Below are 5,851 nucleotides of genomic sequence, written 5' to 3'. Positions count from 1 at the left end.
TGTGTACAGTATGTGTATGCGTGTGTGTGTATGTACAGTATGTGTGTGTGTATGTACAGTGCGCGTGTGTGTGTGTGTGTATGTACAGTATGTGTGTGTGTATGTACAGTATGTGTGTGTATGTACAGTATGTGTGTGTATGTATGTATGTCTTTATATCATACTAGCTGAGAGACCCGGCGTTGCCCGGGATGTAAATGAGTAATAGGTAGTATTATTTATAAATGGTGGAACAATAGGTGACTATTTGTTGTAAAGGTTGGATAATAATGTTGAAAAGAAAGATGGAAGAAAATGTAATACGATGTTGTATAAAAATGGTTTATTGTAAACACACCACAGTACAATGTATATTTTGGTGACATAAGTGATGTGAAAATGTGAGGCGTGTGTCCTGCTAGGGTGTGAGCGTGTGTGAGGCGGCGGGTGGGTGTTCAGTACGGGTGGCGCATGGGTAGTGAGCGCTGGCTGTGGGTCAGGGTCCTGCTAGGGTGTGAGGCGGCGGTGTGTGGCGAGTGCGGGTGACAGCTGGTCAGTGATATTGTTGCGTAGGGGCAGGATGCGGCAGGTGTGTGTCGAGTGTGTGGGGTGGGTGAGAGGCGGCGGGTGTGTGTCGAGTGGCGGGTGTCTGTTGAGTGCGTGCGGCGGCTGTGTGGCGCAGGGGTGTGAGCGGTGGGCGGGTGAAAGGCAGAAGTGCGGGTGGGCGAAAGGCAGAGGCAGGAGGGCGGACGAAAGGCATTGAAGGAGGGGAGGTGAGGTCGAAGGGGTGGTGGAGGGTGGTGAAGGGGGGCGGAGGGGAGGTGAGGAGGATGGGTGGTGAGGGGGGCGGAGGGGAGGTGAAAGGGGGGCGGAGGGGAGGTGAAAGGGGGGCAGAGGGGAGGTGAAGGGGGGGCGGAGGGGAGGTGAAGGGGGGGCGGAGGGGAGGTGAAGGGGGGGCGGAGGGGAGGTGAAGGGTGGGTGAGGGTAGATGAAGGGGGGGTGGAGGGGAGGTGAAGGTGGTGGGAAGGGGGGGAGGTGGTGGGTAGGTGGGAAGGGGGGGGAGGTGGTGGGAAGGTGGGAAGGGGGGGAGGTGGTGGGAAGGGGGGGGAGGTGGTGGGAAGGGGGGGGAGGTGGTGGGAAGGTGGGAAGGGGGGGGGGGAGGTGGTGGGGAGGTGGGAAGGTGGGAGGTTGTAAGGGGGGAGTGAAGGGGGGTGGAGGGGGCGGTGAATGTGGGGGGTGAAGGTGGGGGTGGAGGGGAGGTGAAGGTAGGGGTGGAGGGGAGGTGAAGCGGGGGTGGAGGGGAGGTGAAGCGGGGGTGGAGGGGAGGTGAAGCGGGGGTGAAGGGGAGGTGAAGCGGGGGTGGAGGGGAGGTGAAGCGGGGGTGGAGGGGAGGTGAAGGGGGGTGGAGGAGGGGAGGTGAAGGGGGGAGGTGAAGGGGGGGTGAAGTGGAGGGGAGGTGAAGGGGAGGTGAAGCGGGGGTGAAGGGGAGGTGAAGCGGGGGTGGAGGGGAGGTGAAGGGGGGTGGAGGAGGGGAGGTGAAGGGGGGAGGTGAAGGGGGGGTGAAGTGGAGGGGAGGTGAAGGGGAGGTGAAGGGGGGGGGTGGAGGGGAGGTGAAGGGGAGGTTAAGGGGGGGGTGGAGGGGAGGTTAAGGGGGGGGTGGAGGGGAGGTTAAGGGGGGGTAGAGGGGAGGTTAAGGGGGGGTTGGAGGGGAGGTGAAGTGGAGGGGGGGTGGAGGGAGGGGAGGTGGAAGGGAGGGGAAGTGGAGTGAGGGGTGGGTGAGGGGAGGTGAAGGCCGCTCACTCACCCGTCCGGCAGCTCCCACGTGGATCTGGGGCGGGAGGCAGCGTGTTGTGGCCGCTCCCCCGCTGTGTCCCTGGCGCGCGCTCGCTCACTCCGCTCCCCCGCTGACTGTAGCGGCGCCGGGGGGGGTGGCGGGGAAGTGAGTGAGGGAAGGTGAAGGGGGGTGAGGGGAGGTGAAGGCCGCTCACTCACCCGTTCGGCAGCTCCCTCACCCGTCCGGCAGCTCCCTCACCCGTCCGGCAGCTCCCTCACCCGTCCGGCAGCTCCCACGTGGAGGGGGGGGGGGTGAAAGCGCGGAAACAGGGAGAGGCGGAGGAAGAGGCGGAGCCTCCGGGACCGGTGGGGAAGAGAGCGGGAGATGTGCTGCTAACACTGTGAGCCCCGCTAATGTATGTAACACCGTGTGTGTGTGTGGGGGGGTTGTGTGTGTTTAGTGATGTGTGTGTGTGTATAGTGATGTGTGTGTGTGTGTATAGTGATGTGTGTGTGTGTGTGTATAGTGATGTGTGTGTGTGTGTGTGTATAGTGATGTGTGTGTGTGTGTGTATAGTGATGTGTGTGTGTGTGTGTGTGTGTGTGTATAGTGATGTGTGTGTGTGTGTGTGTGTGTGTATAGTGATGTGTGTGTGTGTGTGTGTATAGTGATGTGTGTGTGTGTGTGTGTGTGTGTGTGTGTATAGTGATGTGTGTGTGTGTGTGTGTGTGTATAGTGGTGTGTGTGTGTGTATAGTGATGTGTGTGTGTGCGCCCCCTTCACTCCGCCTCAGGCCAATGAGAGGTGTGCGGGGGCGGGCGGCTCAAGGGAGCAATCTCATTGGCCTGGCCCAAGGTCCAATGAGATTGCCGCTAGGGACACGGGGAGGGGCACAGGGAGACACATACAGACCCGGACACATAGAACACTTTCAGAAATATATAGTAGATCCAAATCATAAACAGGCAGCATACAAATTAAATGGAGATATATTGGGGGAATCCTTGATGGAGAAGGCTTTAGGAGTGCTTGTAGACAGCAGGTTTAGCAATAGTGCCCAATGTCATGTGGTAGCTGCAAAGGCAAACAAGATCTTATCTTGCATTAAACAGGCAATGGATGGAAGGGAAGTAAACATAATTATGCCCATTTATTGGTGGTATACAATTATACAATTTGCATATTGTTAATGTATTTGTGTGTTTATACCATTAACACCTGTTTAGATAAGTTTCTCATACTATCCTATTGGATGAAAACTAATTGTTAAACAATTTTCACATTTATGTTAAGTGTTTTGTAATTGCATGTAACAGATTTTGAATTGGTAATTGCACCATGATGACATAATAGAAAGGTATAAAAAGGATTCCCCCCCCCCCCCACCCCGTCTGCGGAATTACCGCACCCCTGAGGAAGCAAAACGCGTAGGATTAAAACGCAAGGTATACTGGGACTGCTGTGACCTCTCCTCTCTCTACACTGTTACGGGAACTCGACCCGCCCCCCATCGGTGACAACATGGGCCGACTGCGCATGCAGACGGGAACTGCGGGAGACCAGTGCCGAGGAGTGGAGTCTCCGGACAACAGACCACTGGACACAGAGTGGTCAAATTGCTTTTATTTGTCGGGGAACATGTGTGTTTGTTCTTACATTGTTCCACTTACATTTCACATAAAGCTGCATTTCCGCTATGTCCTTCCTTCCTCTCTCCTTCTCGTGTACTTCAAACTGGATATCTTCTCGCCGCGCTGTTCTAATAAAGTCTGACCCCAGACATTACAGTGTAATAAAGCGGTTTATTTGCAGGTTGTGCTTTTGCAACCTGCCAATAAACCGCTTTATTACACTAATGTCTGGGGTCAGACTTTATTAGAACAGCGTGGCTAGAAGATATCCAGTTCCACGTTAAACCACGTGGCAGAAGTGGGCTCCCAGCCACTCTCCAACTGCCGGCACCTTCCAAAGAATAAGGACACCCACTACAATTATCTAAAAGGAGTGCGGTAAGATCCCAAACCTTTATTTTGTCTCCTCATATACCACGGACCGACGTACCACAGCCCACGTCTGGGACCCACTTGGACATAACACTCGCACCACGGGAGTTGAACATCTGCAGTCTTTATTAGCACTTTTATATACTGTGCTAGCATCGTTTCCTGCTGTTTTTATTTTCACATGTACCTGGAACTAACGTTTGCACTTTGTATTGGCTGCTATCCTGCCCTGGAGATGCTGAAGAGCTGCATCTTGCCCGAGGTTTTCTGTATAAATTATTATCACTTTTGTCCTTTTCATGGGACCTTAGTCACTTGATTGAAACTGAACTGGCGGTCGCTTTGCACTCGTTCTTTTTCGTTTAAATCATTCTTTAGCTGCATTTGTGCCGCAGATTGACACGCCTGCCTGCCGCCTTAACAACCTCTAATGCTGCAACCTCTTTCCTTTCAACAGGGATCCTAGGAACACTGGGGTTCCCCCGGGCACCCCTAAAGGGTTCCCTGACATTTTCTGGTCATTTGAAAATTGTATCAAATACAGAAGAATTCACAATGCATCTGATCTCAGACGCGCTATTAGAGAGGGTTGGGGTTCCTTACAATGTATCTGATCTCAGATGTGCTATTGGAGAGGGTTGGGGTTCCTTACAATGTATCTGATCTCAGACGTGCTATTAGAGAGGGTTGGGGTTCCTTACAATGCATCTGATCTCAGACGCGCTATTAGAGAGGGTTGGGGTTCATTACAATGCATCTGATCTCAGACGCGCTATTAGAGAGGGTTGGGGTTCCTTACAATGCATCTGATCTCAGACGCTATTAGAGAGGGTTGGGGTTCCTTACAATGCATCTGATCTCAGACGCTCTATTAGAGAGGGTTGGGGTTCCTTACAATGCATCTGACCTCAGAGTTGCTAATAGAGATGCTTGGGGTTCCCCAGAATTTCACTTGGGGCTCCTTAACCAAAAACAAAGGTTGGAAACCCCTGCTCTGGTTCATCCTTACAAGGACGGTTTGTACGGTAATTACCAAGTCATCTGTAGCTACAGTGGGCACCGGGGCAGCTGCTTATAGGGGGTGAGGTGGCACATGCAAAGGTGATCAGACAATGCTACTGTGGAAGTCATACATGCTACCAATGGGCACCCCATGTCCACAAAGAGTCAGCACATTGATGCAACAACTCTCCACGTCTCCTTCCTTCTCCTCTCTCTGGTGGCGAGCGGAGATCACGTACAACACTAGGGCCACCGCCAGGAGAAGACCCACAACCCCGGAAACGGCCAACGAGGGGGTCACTGCTTGCTCGTTGGCGCTTGGATCTGGAGAAAGGAGAAGACGGGCGTGTTAGGGATGCGGACACACACGGGTGTAGGGTCACTGAGATGTCAGCCTCCGAGGCCTGATGTCAGGGAGAAGAGGAAGAAGGAAGGAGAAGAGGAAGAAGGAAGGAGAAGAGGAAGAAGGAAGGAGAAGAAGAAGACGTTTGAAATATTTTCTGCTCTTTTACTCACCCAGTGCTAACGCTTGATTTCCCAGAATCCCCTGGGCCACAAGGAAGCAGAAACAACTCTTTGCCATGTTAAGCCTCATATTGCATTAGGAACTGTTAATATAACACGATGAGGCAGCATTAGCACGTGCCGTGGCTTCCCAAACGTGACCATATTAAAGGCATAACGGTAATAAACAAGTGATACATTGCGATAGACGAAAGGTTTTAGTAAAAGAAACAAGCACTAAATCAGGTCAGCTTGTGCTTATAATTACAAGCGCTTTATGTAGGATTCGCTGCGCGGGGGAAAATGGCCGCCGGCGCACAAGCATTCGAACATTGCCTGCTTCCCTGGTATGTTTTTCCAATGTTGCAGTTCCCTCTGGTAGGGAAGGGGTTAATAACGGGCCTCTGCCATTGCTAGCTGCTGATCTCCTAATGCACCCGAGACTGATCACTGCACTAATTCCCTAACGCAGGGCGCTCAACTCCACGCCTCAAGCAACCCCCCCCCCCCCCCCAACAGGTCAGGTTTTCAAGATATCTCTGCTTCAGCACAAGTGGCTCAGTCAGTCCTAGCTTCAGTACAAGTGGCT

At 53.1% G+C, this 5,851-nt stretch overlaps 1 long non-coding RNA gene across 1 annotated transcript; it reads right to left on the bottom strand.

Annotated features, from left to right (window-relative positions):
- Positions 1 to 2,873: 2,873 nt before the first annotated feature.
- On the bottom strand, positions 2,874 to 5,645 carry LOC142476411 (uncharacterized). The gene is made up of 2 exons (XR_012791655.1): positions 5,275 to 5,645; positions 2,874 to 5,082 (listed from the first exon to the last, which is right to left on the bottom strand). It is a non-coding gene; the product is annotated as an uncharacterized LOC142476411 (long non-coding RNA).
- Between the last annotated feature and the right edge of the window lie 206 nt (positions 5,646 to 5,851).

This window comes from Ascaphus truei, unplaced genomic scaffold, assembly GCF_040206685.1.
Source record: "Ascaphus truei isolate aAscTru1 unplaced genomic scaffold, aAscTru1.hap1 HAP1_SCAFFOLD_1585, whole genome shotgun sequence".
In the NCBI taxonomy this organism is placed as follows: Eukaryota; Metazoa; Chordata; class Amphibia; order Anura; family Ascaphidae; genus Ascaphus; species Ascaphus truei.
Note: the sequence above shows the minus strand (reverse complement) of the source record. Positions and strands in the feature narration are given on the sequence as shown.